The 18,236-nt window shown below is 53.5% G+C and overlaps 2 protein-coding genes across 2 annotated transcripts in view; one reads left to right on the top strand and one right to left on the bottom strand.

Annotated features, from left to right (window-relative positions):
• Window positions 1-18,236, top strand: part of LOC146421185 (uncharacterized) — a 262,722-nt gene that overhangs the window by 219,877 nt on the left and 24,609 nt on the right. The gene's annotated exons all lie outside the window — the stretch shown is intronic.
• Window positions 1-18,236, bottom strand: part of LOC146421186 (uncharacterized) — a 200,937-nt gene that overhangs the window by 176,085 nt on the left and 6,616 nt on the right. The window lies entirely within an intron of this gene.

Genomic DNA, 18,236 nt, shown 5'->3' with positions numbered 1-18,236 from the left:
GTGGGGTCCCCTCGGCTTCATCACCCCCAACCTTCGGCTGCCTCATCCCTGTCCCCATCCCACCCATCCCCCTCCCCCAGACTTCATCCCACACCCAAATCCACATCCAACCCTTCCCAGGCCTCATCCCATCCCATCCCATCCCATCCCATCCCATCCCATCCCATCCCATCCCATTCCTTCCCCCCAGGCAGATGCCACCGGGATCTCCTAAAAATCCCACAGTCTGGGGACTCCCCCACATCCCCCCAAGCGGCATTTGTGACTCATATTTGGAGTCTTGCAAGATTCAAAAATCTGCCCCCCCCCAAGAAAATCCCTACCAGGCAGCCAACGAAGTTATTTGGGGTTAGGTGCTGCAGTCCTATAAGGTCCAAAAATCCCCCCCTCCCAAAAAGAACCCCAGGCATCACCCAAGATATTTGGGCCGAGCTCCCCCTGCCCGCTCACCTGTGGGATGTCCCGGGGGGGCGATGCTCCCGGGCCGAGGGTTGCAGACACAAAGAACAATAACCCCTGCTCGGTAGCTTTGGGTGCTCAGTGTGTCTGCTGGGAGCCTCCTCAAGGGCCTTCAGCCAATGCTCAGCCCATGGACAGCAGCAGCAGCACCTTTGCAGGGCCCAGCAGGGCTCTTGCCAGCTGCCCTTGCCCACCTGCACACAGAGCCTCCCCCAGGCAGAGCCCTGCAGACAGGCAGGTTTCTGTAGGGCCAGGCGAGTGCACAGAGGGTGGGATGGGCTCTGTGAGCGCTGACAGGGACAAGGCTCCTCTCAGGAGGAACATGTGCAGCACAGGGAGATGATGAGGGAAGGAGAGGAAGCTGAACAGAGCAATGCTGTGGGCAGGAGCAATGCTGTGGTGTGTGGGAGGTGCTGTGCACAGCTGGGGACAGGGAACACTGTCCTGAGTGCCAGGCTGTCCCTGCCCTGCCCTCTCAGGCACAGCACCACAACATCTTCTCTTGTTTCTGCATTCCTCTGATACTGTCACTGTTATCTGGTGCTCTCAGGGAGGCTCTGGGCTTTGCAGCAGCTGAGGCGGGCACTGTCCTTGGGATTCCTCCCAGGCAGCTGTGTCCATGAGAATGGGGTGTCCAAACTTCCCTGTAACCTGTGGGGCTGTGGGCAAAGCAGTCCCTGGGAAAGGGGAAGGAGCTGAGCCTCCCTCCCTGAGATGCCATCATGAGCATACCTTTGGATCTCCTTGCTGTGTCCTTCCAAGCTCTGAGCTTCCCTCCTGGGTGCAAATCTGTGCCAGAGCCTCTCAGAGTTTCCTGAATGCCCCACAGGGAAGTGCAGAGATGCCACAGTGAGGAAATGCTGTTGGGTTTGCCAAGGGAACAGTGAGTGTCCTTGACAGAAGGAGGGGCTGTGACCTTGTTGAGAGACCTTTGGAGAGGGTGAGACATTCAGTGATCCCTCTGCTCTCAGCATGGTCTGATTTCTTCCCAGGGTGACAGGGAAGTGTGATTGTGCTGTGATTGCAGCCAAAGGTGCAAACCCAGGGCAGTTGGGAACAAGCCCATCCAGCCCCTCACCTTGCCCCTGAGCTAAAGGGAATCCCTTTGCCTCTCACATCTCTCAGTGTCAAACTCTGAGTACAGCAAAAATGGTGGAGATTTCTGACCTTGGAGAACCAGGAATGATGTATGGGTAGGAAAACATTCCTTAAAACTCCCTCCTGCTATCCTGTGGAACTGTGAGTGAAAATGCTACCAGGTCTTTCTGCATTAGGAGGGATTCCCCTGACAAATCCTGAATATTCAGCCTTGTCCCTCTGCCCCATGGCCACAATCCCAGGGCAGCAGGGCAGGGATGGCTCCTCGAGAGCCCCACGCACAGGCCTGGCTGCTCATGGCACACTCAGACAGCACCAGTGGAGCTCAGGCAGGGACCTGGATGAAGGTTTTCCCAGAGAAGGAACAAGGGTGGATGAGTCCCAGTGGGACAGTCTGCAGGGAATGGCACAGCTTTGGCTCAAAGCAGCCTCTCCTGACTTGTCACTGTTCTTATCTCCATCAACAGGTCCCCATGGCCAGACACAGCAAATGTCCAACAGCAGCTCCATGACCCACTTCCTCCTCCTGGCATTGGCAGACACATGGCAGCTGCAGCTCCTGCAGTTCTGCCTCTTGCTGGGCATCTCCCTGGCTGCCCTCCTGGCCAACAGCCTCATCATCAGCGCCGTAGCCTGCGGCCACCACCTGCACACCCCATGTTCTTCTTCCTGCTCAACCTGGCCCTCACTGACCTGGGCTCCATCTGCTCCACTGTCCCCAAAGCCATGCACAATTCCCTCTGGGACACCAGGGACATCTCCTATGTAGGATGTGCTGCCCAGCTATTTTTTTTTTCATTTCAGCAGAGTATTATCTCCTCACAATCATGTGCTGTGACCGCTCTTTGTCCATCTGCAAACCCCTGCACTTCGGGACTCTCCTGGGCAGCAGAGCTTGTGCCCACATGGCAGCAGCTGCCTGGGCCAGTGGCTTTCTCACTGCTCTGCTGCACACAGCCAATACATTTTCCCTGCCCCTGTGCCAGGACAATGCCCTGGGCCAGTTCTTCTGTGAAGTGCCCCAGATCCTCAAGCTCTCCTGTTCACACTCCAGCCTCAGGGAACTTTGGCTCATGGTCATTACTGCTTGGATAACTTCTGGCTGTTTTGTGTTCATTGTTTTCTCCTACGTGCAGATGTTCAGGGCTGTGCTGAGGATCCCCTCTGAGCAGGGACAGCACAAAGCCTTTTCCACATGCCTCCCTCACTTGGCCGTGGTCTCCCTGGTTATCAGCACTGCCATGTTTGCCCTTGGTGCTACAGAGAGCTCAGGGCAGCTGGGAGAGCTTGGGGGGAGCTGGGCTGGGCTGAGAGAAGCTGGAGGAGAAACCCATCAGTGTCCATCTCAGCCTGTGTGAGCATGCAGGGGGAAGACTGAGCCCAGGGCTTGTGGGGCAGAGCCAGACCTGGGGAAGGGGTGGAAAACAGGCAAGTGACTGAGAGAGGAGGCTGCTCTGTGCCCTTGGTGGCACGGACAGAGCAGGGAGGGAGCCCAGGACATTTGTCAGCCACAGCCTCTGTCCCCAGCCGTTGCCAGCCCTGGCTGCTCAGCCCAGGTTTGTGGGTGAGTTTGGCTGTGCCCCAGCTCCATCCTGCTGCAGGGCTCAGGGCCTGTTCCCGGCAATGGCCAGCCCTGCCCACCCTCTCTCCTGGCCCTGAGCCTGGCAAAGCTATTTTGAATGTTAATGAGCCCTTCAGCACTGAATTCCTGAAGATCTGAAGGCTGAACAAGCCTCTGGAGAGGTAAAATTCAGCAGCAACCTCCAAGTTGCTGAGGATGTCAGCAGTCCCCACTGAGGCCATCCCTGCCAAGAGACTGGGGGGGCAATGAGCAGACAAGGAGAGCATCCCTGGGGCTGGGGAAGCAGAACGCAGAGGCACCACTGGGTCCAGGTGGGAAATGACATGTGGAATGTGGCTGTGAAAGCCGTGCCTGGGCTGTGCCAAGCAGGACAGCCAAGCCCTGACTCCCATGCCCTGGGAATGGGGCTCTGTGGCCTCACAGGGTGCTTGTGGCTCTCCTGGGAGCAGTGGGATGTGGGCTGTGGAATGGTGAGTGCAGGTGTAAGGTCCCAAACAACTCTCTCAATGAGACCTTTGAAAGGAATTACAGTTGTTTGTGGACTCTGAGTACAAAGCAATATTCCTATGGGAACAATCCCTGGATAGAAGGAAATGTGTTGGTTCAATCCCACTTCTGGCCATGGGTGTCTGGAGGAGAAGGACAGTTCTTTTCCACAGGAAGGACAGCAGAGAGCCCCAGTGTTACAGTGGCAGATGAGAAGCAACTCTCAACATGTCTAGTTCGGCTGCAGCAGTCAGGTGGCTCCTGGGAGGCCAAACCAGCCAGACCTGTGCCATGTTCCCTTGGTTTTATGGGGCCATGTAGTGTCACAATGGCCCCTTGGTTCCATGGGGGTTCGCGGTGTCACAATGGTCTTCTTTGGTTCCACAGTGTCACAATTAAGCATTGATTACATGAGGCCACTCTGTGTCACCATGGTGCTTTGGTTCCATGCAGCCCTGCTGTGTCACAATGTCCCCTTGGTTCCATGAGGCTGTGAAATTTCTTAATGGTCTTTCCATGGTTCCATGAGGCCTTGCAATATTACAATGGACCTTCAGCTCCACAGGGTCCCACAGTGTCCCAATGGTCTCCTGTGGTTCTGCAGTGTCACAATGGACTCTTGGTTCTATAAGGCACTGCAGTGTCCCAGTGACCTGTTAGTTTGATGAGATCCTGTAGGGTCACAATGGCCCCTTTGCTTCCATGAGGCCCAGCAGTGTCAAATTGCCCCTTGCTTCCACAAGCCCTGCAGTGTCACAATGGTCCCTTGGTTCCACAAGCCCTGCAGTGTCACAATGGTCCCTTGGTTCCATGGAGCCACACACAGTCACTACGGTCCCCTTGGTTCCATGAGGCCCTGCAATGTCACAGTGGTCTCCATGATTCCATGAGGCTCAGCAGTGTCACAATGGTCCCTGGGTCCCACAAGGCCCCACAGTGTCACAATGGTCTCCTTAGTTCCATGGGGCCCTGGGGTGGTGCATTCCTCCCTCCCCTTCTCAGGTTGCCCTTCGATCTGAGAAATGCTCGTTAGGCCTCAGCCTTGGCCAACAGCCCCTGGGCTCAGCTCCTCTGCAGCTGATCACAAACACTGTCTGCTCCCAGGCACTGCTGCTGTCCAACCAGCTCCTGCTTTCTTTAGGAGCAGCCTTGGGAACTGTTTTTCTTCCCTCAATGGCACAACATCCCTGTTCTCACAGTGTCAGAGAAAGCTGTTGATGCGAAGTGCAGCCAGGATGGAACATTGCTGTGACTAAAGCCCATCTCTTGGGGCCCTATCAACAGGGCTCCAAAAGGAGCCCCTTGGAGCTGTCCTGGAGCAGTGAGCTCCCTCTGAGTGGGGCCTCTCCGAGCCGGGAACTCTCCCGTTTGCTGCACTCGGGGCATCCCCGAACAACGAGGGACCCTGGGCCGATCCCCCCACTCCTCCAGGCTCAACCCTTCGCCTGCTGGGGAGATGCAAAAGCATCCCCAGTGAGCATTTCCCTGCCCTCCAGGGCAATTTCTGACAGCTCCCTGGCACTGCCTCTTTCTGTCTGTGTGCACACACATGTGTGCCTGTGCTCTGGAAATGGGGGAGAAATGCTGCTCTGGGAGGTGTTGAAGTGCCTTGGATATCTGAGTGAGTTAGGCCTGTAAGTGAGGTTCAGTCATAAGGTATGAGCTAAGTGAAATGCTGCTAAGGATTGTTCTTTTGCTAAGTTGTTGAGTTTAAGGTATAAGTTCAGGTTAAGGTAGAAGTCAACTTCTGTTAAGTCTGAGGGCTGTTAAGTTTTTAGACCGTATTCCTTTTATCCTTGCCCTCACTGTCCTTTTGTGTCACACACACACACACACACACATAGACACACACACAGAGTTCTCAGTTCATTGCCTGGATTTTCTTTGGTTCTCTTGTTGCTTTTTTCCCTTGGTGTACCTGAACTGTGCAGTCATAAGCAGAGTGACTCTTGCCATGGAAGGTTGCTGTGCTGTCACTTAATATTAAATCCGGTGTTTGCTGATCCCTTGCTGGGGATTTTTAATTGCTCTCAAGCCCTCATTCGTAAGAGGGTGAAGGAGCCCTGGGCCAGGCTCTCACCCTGGGGGACACGGGGACACTGCCGGGGGGTCCCTGTCCCCCTGTCCCACCCCCCAGGGCCATGTCCCCCCTGTCCCTGTGTCAGGCTCTGGGGGTCGATCTCGTGGAACATCCTCTGGGGGAGGCTGTGGCACTGGGGTCAGGGGGGACCTGGGGGGACAGGGGACCCTGCTGTGCACGAGCAGCATTGGACTTGTCTGGGGGAACTGTGAGGGGGGCTGGGGCAGAGTGACTTCCCCAGTGATGTCATACAGCTACCCTGTGATGTCACACAGCCACCCTGTGATATCAAAACCCAGTCTGTGATTTCACAGCCTGCTCTATGACATCGCACAGCCTGCTCCATGATGTCACAAAGCCAAATTGTGATGTCAGTTTCTGCTCTCTGATGTCAGACAGAGCCACCCTCCATGATGGCAGAGTCTTCTTTGCAGCCGCACAGCCCCCTTTGTGATGTCACAGCCCACTCTATGTCACAGCCTGCTCTATGATGTCACACAGCCAACCAGTGATTTCACAGCCCAGTCTATGATGTCGCAGCCTGCTCTGTGATGTCTCAATGCACTCTGTGATGACAAAGCCATCCGTGATCTCACAGCCTACCTGGGATGTCATGCAGCCACACTGTGATGTCACACAGTCCCCTCTAGGATGCCATAGCTGCTCCATGACCTCACACACTGAACTCTGTGATTTCATAGCCCAATCTGTGCCCTCACACAACAAACTCTCTGATGTCACAGTGAGATCTGTGATGGAACATCACTGCACTGTGATGTCACAGCCTGCTCTGTAATGTCACACAGTCCCCTCTATGATGCCATAGCTGCTCCATGACCTCACACAACCTACTCTGTGATGTCACACAGCTCCTTTCTGACATCACAGCTGCTCTGTGGCTCTCTGACACAGCCCCAGAGGTGCCCATGGCTATGACACAGCCCCCTCTGGGCCATGGCACAGCCCCTGCCAATGCTGAGCACCTGTGAGCTCTGGGTGTGCCCTGCTGGTGTCCCTGAGATGGCCTGGCAGTGCCCCAGCCCTGCTGGGCTGTGCACAGGATCTGCTCCTGGGCAGAGCTGTCTCTCTGCAGCGCTGCCGCTTGCCAGGAGCTCCTCTGTGCCAGGAGCCCAGCCCAGCTCAGCAGCACAGCAACAGCACAGGGACTTGAATGACCCTCGTGGGGCTTTGGTGCTCAGGCCCTGAACATCAGTCCCTGAGAGGGAGTTGCAGAAACCTCTCAAGTATTCAAAGGCAGAATTGAACTCCAAAGTTCCTAATACCATAAATGGGTCCCACTGAGGGACACAACTGAGAAAGTGTTCCCATGTCCCAGTTGGAGGAGGAACGTGGAGACAGGGATGACAGGTGGGGACAAAGAGAAGCCAAGTCTTTGTGGTCTTGGGAACAGCACTGTCTCTGCTACCAAGGGCTGTGAGGAAACACCTTGTCCTGAGGCACTGGGCCCTCCTGGCACAGCCCCAGCAAGGCTGGGCACTGTCACCCCCTTGTCCTGCCCTCAACATCCCCACCCCACATCCCAGTGGCCTCGAGGATCTGCTGGAAGGAGTCCTGGGGAGCCTTTGGCAGGAATGCCCCTGGGGGGGATTCTTAATGCTCCCAGGGACTGCAGGTTTTTCAAAGGACTTTGGGTTTTGGTTTTGCCTTGGAGTCTCTGAGAGGTTTATGCAATCATGGCCTTCAATTATCTGCTCTAATTAGTCCCTTGATAGGCTTTGTCAGTAATGACACTCAATGGGGCTCATTAATGCTTCAAGGTACTTCAGGTTTTTTAAGATATTTTTCCATTCTCCTTTTGACACTGAGTCTCTGGGAGGTTTGTGCAATCATGGCCTCCAGTTGTCTCCTCCAAGAACTCAACACGGAGCCTGTTTTGGGGATAGACCTCAGTAGGACCCATTAATTCTTTGAGACACTTGGAGTTTTTCCTCTGACTTTGACTCCTGGAAAGGTTTCTGCAATCTCCTCTCAGGCCCTGAGGTTCAAGGGCTCCAAATGCAGCATAGCACTCCTTAGGATCAAGCAAGTCCTAACAAACCACGGCTCTGCCTTGATTTCCCTCCAGTCTAGTGCAGTTCATTAGGAAGTTTCTTTTCTATATTTATGGAGAAATATTTCAAAGAGTTTCTAATAAATCCACATTCCTATTTAAAAGGGTGTATTTTTCCGTTTAGAGAAGAGGTGAATGCAGCATTCAGTGATTGATATTGATCCAGGGTGTCTCCTAAGGAGGTCTGGCCTGGTCAGAGAAGCTGTGCCTTGAGGTCTGACCCAGTGTGGTCACCCTTGCTCCCTATTCCCAAACCCCATCCTGTCTCTCCTCACTTACTTGTAGACTGCTTTCCTTGGAGAACTGGCTGCAGACAGGCAAACAGAGGTTTTCCTTTTTTTTTTTTTTTGAAGCAGTTTAAATCTCCTAAGTTTCTCCATTGAAAACAGATACCCTCCTCCAGTGTGTCCCAAGTCCAAACTGCCACCAAGGAGGTTCCCCTTCCTAAAGGCAGAACCATGCAAGGAATGTTTTAGACCTTTGGACTCCTTGCCTCCACAAGACCTTTCTGTGTCCCAATAATCCCTTGGTTCCATGAGGTTCCATAGTGTCCCAATGGATATTTGGTTCCATAGGGCCCCACAGTGTCATAATGCCCTTTTTGAGTCCATGAGGCCTTGCTCTCTCACATGGACTTTTGGTTCCATGAGGTTCTGTACTCTCAGCAATGGTCTCCTTAGTTCCAAAGGGTCACCATGGACCCTTGGTTCCATGAAGCTCTGCTGTGTAACAAGGCTCTCTTGGATTCCATGAGGAATACAAAAGCTTTGCATAAACAATGAGCAAGACCATGGCCTCCTTGGATCTGCACTGTCACAATGGACAGTTGGTTCCATGAGGTCCCATACATGTCACAATGGATATTTGGTTCCACAGGGTGCCACAGTGTCACCATGGTCTCCTTGGTTCCACAAGGCCCTGCAGTGTCACAGTGGCCCCCAGGTTCCATGAGGCTCCACAGTGTCACAAGGGTTTCCTTGGATCCATGTTCCCCAAAGTGTCACAGTGGTCTCCCTCCTGCAGCAACCAGCAGCCAAACCCACTACCAGGGCCAAATGCCTGTGAAGAATGAGAAAGGGAGGCACTTTTGGAGTGATGGTTTTTGTCTTGCCAGGTCACAGTGACATGGGATGTGGCCCTGCTGTCCTGGAGATGGCTGAACACAGCCTGCCCATGGGAAGGGGGAAAAGACAACAACCTCTGTCCATGGAACTACAGCAGCAGAGAGGTCAGGCCCCAGAAGGCTGGGTTGAAAAGACTGTCACCAGCACAGGAAACACCAATGTAGGACATTTTCTTGAAAGCTGACATTTTAGGGCATTCTTTTATACAGGGATGCAGCACCAAATAGCAAGTTAAACAGTTTCAGCTTTCTGTATGCCCTGAGAACAGCTGGAATCTTTTCAGCAGTGTGTGCTGTTCCATCCCTTGCTTAGGGTGAGGATGTTGGATCTTTCAGCAGGTTCTGCTCTCCTGGGGGCTGATCTTCCCAGGCAGGCTCTAAAAGCAGAATAAAACAGCAGCGCAAGGCACAGCACAAAAGAAGCACCGGGCTGATCCCATTAAAAGTGCCCTGCAGGGACATTTCACGGCTGACCCTCAGCAGCCCGGGCTGCAAACAAAGCTCGCTCGGGCCGAGCACAAGATCCCCACAGAGCCCTGAGCAACAGCTGGAGCCCAGCAGGGCCTTGGAGGAGGCAGGGCGAGCCCCGGGCCGGGTTCCAAAGGGGCTGCGGGGCTGGGGGCGATGGCGCCGAGTGCCCTGCCCGTGTGTGCCCTGGGCTCTGCGGCGCCACGGGGACACAGCCCGGGGCCGGGGCTCGGTCCTGCTGCCCCCAGGGCGCTGCCGAGGGCTCCCCGCCCGCCGGGGCCGGGGCGGCGCTGAGGGAGCGGCGCCGCCATTGCTGCCGCCATTGCTCAGGGGCGCTGAGGGGAGCGCGGCTCCCGCCAGCCCTGCTCGGCTGTGAGGGGAGAGAGAGAATAGAGAGAGAGGGAATGGAGAGAGAAAACAGACAGCGAGAGTAAAGATAGAGAGAGTAAAGACAGAGAGAATAAAGACACAACGAGTAAAGGCAGAGGGAATAGAGAGAGAGAATAAAGAGAGGGACAATAAAGACCGAGATAGTAAAGACAGAAAAACACAGAGGGGATAAAGAGATGATAGAGACAGAGAGAATAAAAACAGAGAATAAAGACAGGATATAGACAGAATAAAGACAGAGGGACTAAAGAGAGAGGGAATAGAGAGAGAATAAAGAGAGAGAGAGAGAGAAAAGACAGAGAGGATAAAGGCTGAGAGAGTAAAGACAGCCAGAAAAAAGAGGGGATAAAGACAGAGAGAATAAAGACAGGCATTGCTGCTATAGAAGGTCCGTGCAGTTCCCAATGCCTTCGGACACCTGCCCGAATGGCCGTCCTAAGGGTGTCACCATCACCACTTGGCTGACCCAGGGCCAAAATCCCCTGTGGAGATACTGGGACCAAAGTTATGTGAGGTGTGATGCCAAACACAAGGGGTTTAGTCTCTTTGGGATGAAGAAACAAGTTTTTCTGTCCATTTGAGATAGAAAACAACTTTTGATTGCATCAATCTCTTGTACATGGCATTCAAAAGGCATCACAAATACTAAAAAGAAATTATAAGAAATACCTGTGGTTTAAAAGGCACAAAGAAGTAGTTAGAAACAACATACATACTGACCAAAGATTAATTAAAAGAAAAAATATTGTGTTAAAAAATCTTATGCAGTTTTGTCAGTGATTGTTCTTGGTTTTTTAAACTTTTAAATTTGTTTCCTCTGATCTGCTTTATTGTTTTGCACACATGAAGGTCTGTTGTCCATTCAAAACAAAAGGCATCCATTAGTAGTCAAGATGTGTTGAATTCAGGGAAACAGTGTAGGTGACACACTTCTAGCAATGCCACAGACTAAGTTACTGAATGTGTCCCAGTGGATATTTGGTTCCGTGAAGTTCTTCACTGTCACAATGGTCTCGCTGCTTCCACGAGGCCCTGCAGTGTCACAATGTTCCACAGGTTCCATGAGCTCCTGTTCTGTCAGCAATGGTCTCCTGAGTTCCAACGAGGCACCACAGTGTCACAGTGTCCTCTTCATTCCATGAGGTTCTGTAGTGTCACAATGCACTCCTGGGTTCCATGAGGCCCCACTTTGCCACAATGACCCCTTGGTTCCATGAGGTTCCATCACAAACTTGTCCCCAAAGAGAGTCCCCAAGGAGACAATGGTGACACTGAAAAACTTCATGGAAACAAATATCCATTGGAACACAGCAGGGCATCATTGGAAACAAGGAAACATTGCTGATAGTACTGAAGATCATGGAATCAAGGGGACATTGTGATAAAACAGAGTCTCATGGAAACAATTGTCCATTGTGACCTTGAGGAATCCAAGGAGACCATGGTGATACTAGGGAACCTCATGGAGCCATTATTCCATTGTGACATTGCAGAACCATCACAGCTGCTGGACCTTGTCACCTGGCCCTGCACAGCTCCCTTGGGAGGCACAGCAGAACAGCACCCTGGGAGCCTCGGGAATGCCCTCTGGGATCCATGGCACACACTGCCAAGAGCTGGAATTCCAGTTTGCAGCAAGGAAAAGATGTTTTAGCCCTTGAAGGCAAAGCTCTTGAGGGGCTGAGAGCCAAGTGGAGCAAATCTTACAATGACATTTTAGTGTCAGTCTGTGATGTTGAAGATGAGGCCACTGCTGTGACATGAGCCTGATTGACAAATGATTGGCCTCAACAACTTGGGGACAAAATGTTCATCACAAATCTGCTCATCCTAGCAGAAACAAGACAGGGGCAGAGGAAAGGGGAGAGCCAGGCCCAGGGGACATGGCTGCAATGGTGATGGCTGTGAAGTCACTGCCACTGCAGCAGCCTGCTTGGCCCTCAGCTGACATTCTGGCCAGGAGTGTTGTGAGGTCACCCAGCACATCAGAGAACCAACACAACAGGAATTCAATCCTTGGGGAGGAGAGGGGTTTCACTATGTCAGGTTGCACAAAGCTCCTGTCCTTGGACAATTCCTGGGATGAGGCATCAATTTCTCTGGAAAAACAGTTGCAGTTTTGTGCCAATCTCATTGTAAAATATTCCCTCCTTATAACAAATCTAAATCCACTCCCTTTTAGTTTAAAGATTTTTACCCTTCTTCTGCCACTTAAAGATATGGGACACAATAACACTCCATTTTTCTTGCTCTTTGACCACTATTTTTCCTTTTTCATAAACCTTGGAGAAGACCCAAAAATCTCCCAAGGTGGGGTTTGGAGGCCTCATCACATACGCAGCAGGTAGAGGCTGAGGGCCCTGGGCTCAGTTGTGTGGAGACTGAGGACAGAACAGGAGTAGCCTGAGAGGGCTGGAAGGGTTCCACAGATGGTGGAGCTTTTTCTTCATGGTGGAAATGCGCATGAGGAAAAAATAATGGCACCAAGGGCAGCTGGGGAGGTCCAGACTGGACACGAGGAAAAAGGAATTTCTCTGCCAGGGCAGTGCTGGGGTGCAACACCTTCCCCAGAAGGAGTCTGGATCAGCCCAAGGCTTTGTGTGCCAAGGCAGAGCCAGGCAGGATGCAGAGCTGTCAGGGAAGGAAGGGCCAGCGAGGTGGGGCAGCTGGGGGATGACGACAGCCTGCAGGGACAGAGGCACAGGGCATGAACAGCGTAGGACAGCCTGGGCTGGAGAGGGCACAGGGATGTGCAGGAGCTGCAAGGCCCTGACAGAGCCAACTTGTGCAGCACTTTGGCCATGGCTGCTGTCCCTGGCCCTGAGGCCAGCAGGACACAAGTGACCCTTGCAGCCCTGGGGCCTCATGGCCTCCTTGTCCCTGCCCAGCAGCCTGGCAGGGGCCACCCCATGGTCCTGCCCTTGGCATTGCACATCCCCACATCCCAGAGCCCCGGGAAGAGCCCTGAGCAGTGAGGGAGGGACAGGATCTGCCTTGCCAGGGGCTGGGGCTCAGGGCTTGGCCCTTTGTATTCCTGAAACACATCCAGGTTTGCTCAGCATCAGAGACACCTTTGCCTTGCTTGTCCCCACTGCCATCACTGCCTGCAGTGTTCTGCTTTAACTGCAGCCTGGGGACACTTTCTCAGTTGTGTCTGTTAGTGAAACACATTTAAACTACAAGAGACTTCAGTGTTTCAAAGCATTTTGAGTTTTTGAGAAGTTTTTTGCACACACTCTGAGGGACTGAGTCTGAGGCAAACAGCACCAAAGCCCCACGAGGGTCATTCAAGTCCCTGTGCTGTTGCTGTGCTGCTGAGCTGGGCTGGGCTCCTGGCACAGAGGAGCTCCTGGCAAGCGGCAGCGCTGCAGAGAGACAGCTCTGCCCAGGAGCAGCTCCTGTGCACAGCCCAGCAGGGCTGGGGCACTGCCAGGCCATCTCAGGGACACCAGCAGGGCACACCCAGAGCTCACAGGTGCTCAGCATTGGCAGGGGCTGTGCCATGGCCCAGAGGGGGCTGTGTCATAGCCATGGGCACCTCTGGGGCTGTGTCAGAGAGCCACAGAGCAGCTGTGATGTCAGAAAGGAGCTGTGTGACATCACAGAGTGGGTTGTGTTGAGCTCACACATTGGGCTATGACATCACAGAGTTGGTTGTGTGAGGTCATGGAGCAGCTATGGCATCACAGAGGGAACTGTGAGACATCACAGAGCAGGCTGTCACATCGCAGGGTTGCTGCATGACTTCAGAGCAGGCTGTGCAGTTACAGAGTGAGCTGTGTAACATCACTGAGTGGCTGTATGGCATCACAGAGTGGGCCGTGTGACATTACTGACTGGCTTGCGAGACCACAGAGTAGGCTGTGACATCCTAGAGCAGGGTTTGATATGTGACATCATAGAGTGGTCTGTAGCATCACAGTGTGTATGTATGACATCACACAGCAGGCTGTGAGGTCATAGAGTGGACTTGTGACACCACAGGTTGGTTATGTGACATCACAAAGGGGGCTGTGAAAACATGGAACGGCTGTGTGACATCATAGAGCAGGTTGTGACATCATGGAATGGGCTGTGACATCACAGGGCAGCATTATGTGATCATAGCAAAGGCTGTGTGACATCACAGAGGGGGCTGGAAACACAGGGTGAAGTGTGACATCACAGGATGGATGTGTGACATCACAGGAGAGCTGTGTGACATCAAAGGGTGGCTGTGTGAGGTCACTGGGGAAGTCACTCTGCCCCAGCCCCCCTCACAGTTCCCCCAGACAAGTCCAACACTGCTCGTGCACAGCAGGGTCCCCTGTCCCCCCAGGTCCCCCCTGACCCCAGTGCCACAGCCTCCCCCAGAGGATGTTCCACGAGATTGACCCCCAGAGCCTGACATGGGGACAGAGGGGACAGGGCCCTGGGGGGTGGGACAGGGGGACAGGGTCCCCCCGGCAGTGTCCCTGTGTCCCCCAGGGCGAGAGCCTGGCCCAGGGCTCCTTCACCCTCTTATGAACGAGGGCTTGAGAGCACTTAAAAAATCCCCAGCAAGGGATCAGCAAAAACCAGATTTAATCATAAGCAACAGCACAACAAAGTTCCTTGGCAAGAGTCACTCTGCACCTGACTGGACATTTCAGGCACACCAAGGGAGAAAAGCAACAACAAAAGCAAACAAATCCAGGTAATCAAACCAGAAATGACCTGAGAACTGTCCCTGTGTGTGTGTTTAGGTGTGTGTGACTGAAGGACAGTGAGGGCAAGGATAAAAGGAATATGGCCTGAACGCTTAACAGCCCTCAAACTTAACAGAACTTAACTTCTACCTTAACCTTAACTTTTACTTTAAATGTAACAACAAAAGAACAACTCTGAGCAGCATTTCACTTAGCTCATACTTTATGACTGAACCTCACTTACAGGCCTAACTCACTCAGATATCCAAGGCACTTCAACACCTCCCAGAGCAGCATTTCTCCCCCATTTCCAGAGCACAGGCACACGTGTGTGCACACAGACAGAAAGAGGCAGTGCCAGGGAGCTGTCAGAAATTGCCCTGGAGGGCAGGGAAATGCTCACTGGGGATGCTTTTGCATCTCCCCAGCAGGTGAAGGGTTGAGCCTGGAGGAGAGGGGGGATGGGCCCAGGGTCCCTCGTTGTTCGGGGATGCCCCGAGTGCAGCAAACGGGAGAGTTCCCGGCTCGGAGAGGCCCCACTCAGAGGGAGCTCACTGCTCCAGGAGAGCTCCAAGGGGCTCCTTTTGGAGCCCTGTTGATAGGGCCCCAAGACATGGGCTTTAGTCACAGCAATGTTCCATCCTGGCTGCACTTCGCATCAACAGCTTTCTCTGACACTGTGAGAACAGGGATGTTGTGCCACTGAGGGAAGAAAAACAGTTCCCAAGGCTGCTCCTAAAGAAAGCAGGAGCTGGTTGGACAGCAGCAGTGCCTGGGAGCAGACAGTGTTTGTGATCAGCTGCAGAGGAGCTGAGCCCAGGGGCTGTTGGCCAAGGCTGAGGCCTAAGGAGCATTTCTCAGATCCAGGGCTGCCCTGGAAAGGTGGTGGTGGTGGGGATAATTCACACCCTTAGTGTGCTCCCAGGTCCTCCCAGTATTTCCATGTCTGTGCTCCAAGTGCTGCTCACAGCCCTGATACGTGGGGATGGGAATGTCCCGCTCCCTTCCCGGGGTAGTGTCACACCTGATCCAGGTGTGCAGGGCAGGACCTTGCCCTGACCCCAAGCACTGTCCCACCTGCAGGATCTGCTTCCCATCGGCCTCTTCCTCCTGCAGCCCCAAGCCCAGGTTGGTGCTAAACAAAGGGCACTGGCTCAGGGTCATCCCCCGGCGGGGGCTGTGCACCCCCTCTGCCCCCTCCCCAAATTCCCTCCTGGGGGGAGCAGGAGCTGGGTCAGGAGCCCTGTGGGGAGGGAAAAGGGGGTGACACTGGGATGGGGGGGTCACACATGCTCTCAGGGACACACATGACCCCTTTGGACACCCTTCACCTTCTCCCGCAGAGCCAGGAGGATGAACTCCAACACGGAGCCCCCAAACCCCAGCAGCACCTTGGAGGTTGGGGTCTTCGGGCAGCTTTGGGAGTCTGGGGTGGTCATGACAACTCTAAAATGCTCTCCCAGCCCCACAGTCACTCCCAGCCCCCTCAAACCTCTCCCCAGGTCCCCCCAGCCACTCCCTGCAATATAAATGGGCCCAAGAGCCATCAAATCCCTTTCTCATCTCCCGCTACACGCACCCAAGTTCTCTCCAAGCCACACAGCCCAGCCAGGATGCTAAACCAACCTCACAGAGCCCCCAGAAACCCCCCAAACTCTCTCCTAGCACCAGAAATGCTCCCAAGAGCAACAAAAGCCCCTCCCAATGCCCCCAGGATCCCCTAAACGCCCTACCACCCCCCATGGTACTGACCAGGAGAGGCTGGTGGACAGGAACATCCTTAGCTGGGAGCAGCTCAGGCGCTTCAGCAGTGATTTGGGCACTTTGGGGGGCACACCCCACCTGGGGAGACCCAGGCCAGGGAGTGGGACAGAAAACCAGAATTCCTGGAGAACACATGGGCTCAGGTGGACACATTCTGCTGGAACAACTATGAGACTGTTGTCCTGTCCCCCAGCCTGGGCAGCCCCGGGATATCCAAATCCTCATGGATATTCCCTGAACCCCACATTCACCCCCAAATGCACAGTAAAATGGTGCAGCTTTAGATCTCTTTGTTTAATTTCTTTATTTTACCTCAGCTTTGGTTGTTCTGACAAGGTGATGAAGGAAATCATTTAGTTTGGAAAACCCCTCCAAGATCATCCATCATTTCCTGATGCCACCAGAAGAAACAATTACACAGCAGGTAACAGTTTGTAGGGTGTAGCATTAATAAATCAGCTCTTCCCAATGAATTTCAGATGTCAGTCTGAGTCCCAATGGATGTTCCTGCCCCTGTGTTTGTCCAGGTGGCCACAGGGAATCAGGAGGACATGGAAGCCACCAGCCAGGTGCCTTCCCAACCTGAGTATGTAAGTTTTGCTTAGCCCAGAACATCAGCAAGCTATCTTTAGCATCTAGGGGAAACTCAAACTCTTCAAAAGCTGTTGTGGTAGGCCTGAAGAAGTGGCTGAAGGGTTGGGAGAAAACTCACCCCTGTGTTCATGAGTTGGTTTTGCTTAGCCCAGATTTTGCTAGTGGGTGGGGAGGAGCACAAAAATGGCTCCTGTGTGTCCTGGGTGAATGTTCTAGAAGTTTTCACCATGTCCAGCAGAGCCAATCTCTGATGGCTCTGAAGATGATGGACATGCTGCTGGCCAAGTCTGGGCCAATTAGAGATGTTGGTTACACCTCTGGGATATCATATTTAAGAAGAAATCAAAACAATGTGAGCAAGCAATTCTTTTTAAACAGAAGATGAGGAGGAGGTGAGAATATGTGAGGGAAAACAACATGGAGACACCAAGGTCAGTGGAGAAGGTGGGGGAGGAGGTGCTCCAGGCACTGGAGCTGAAAATTCTCTGCTGGCCGTGGTGAGGACCATGGTGAAGCAGGTTGTCCCCCTGCAGCCCATGGGGTCCACGAGGGGTGCAGAGATCCACCCACAGCCCGTGGGGAGGTGCTCACGCTAGAGGAGCAGGTGGATGCCTGGAGGAAGCTGTGATCCAGTGGGAGTCCCAGTGCAGGGAAAGGCCTTGTTCCTTGGGATGGAAACAGCCTGGCCTGGGCTCAGAGCTCTGAACCCTGTGGACAAGAACTCATGGGGCAGCAGATTCCAGTGGCTGCTGCTCGAGAGATTGGACCCATGGCAAAGTAGTTTGCAGAGGACTGTCTCCAGTGGGAGGGACCCATTGCTAAGTAGAGGACTCCTCTCCCTGAACAGCGGAAGAAATTTTGGTCATGGACTGACCAAAAAAACCCCATACCCTGCCTGCCACAACCCTCTGTGGGAAAGAGGGAGGGGGGTAAGCAGAGAAACAGTCTATTAAGAGCTTATTTTTAGTTCTCATTTGCCCCCTCTGACTCTGTGTAGGGTTAGGTTACCAATAAATCACTTTGCAACTTTAAGTTCTCAGCCTGTTTTACCCTTCACTGCATCCTGCCTGGTTCATTATCTCGACTCATGAGCCGTGTGTGTGTGTGTGTCTGTGTGTCTGTGTGTCTGTGTGTCTGTGTGTTAGGGCTTTTTTCCCCTCCCCTCTGCACAGCTGCAGCAGGGGAGAGAAGAGAAAGCAGATTTTGTAGGTGCCTGGCATTTGGCCAGGGTCAAACCACAACACTGATTCACCAGGGCTCTTCCCAATGAGGGTCCTCCAGTGGGGGATGAATACGGAGCAGCGCATTAAGCTCTTCCCCCACACGGGGCACTCGCAGGGCTTCCCTTACTGGTGCCTCTGTCGGTGTTGGGTCAAGTGAGAGCTCCTGGAGAAGCTCTTCCCACACTCGGGACACTCATAGGGTCTCTCCCCTGTGTGGATGCGCCAGTGCCT

The sequence above is a fragment of the Lichenostomus cassidix genome, unplaced genomic scaffold, assembly GCF_008360975.1.
Source record: "Lichenostomus cassidix isolate B80296 unplaced genomic scaffold, HeHo_3.0 HiC_scaffold_43, whole genome shotgun sequence".
NCBI classification, from domain to species: domain Eukaryota; kingdom Metazoa; phylum Chordata; class Aves; order Passeriformes; family Meliphagidae; genus Lichenostomus; species Lichenostomus cassidix.
Note: the sequence above shows the minus strand (reverse complement) of the source record. Positions and strands in the feature narration are given on the sequence as shown.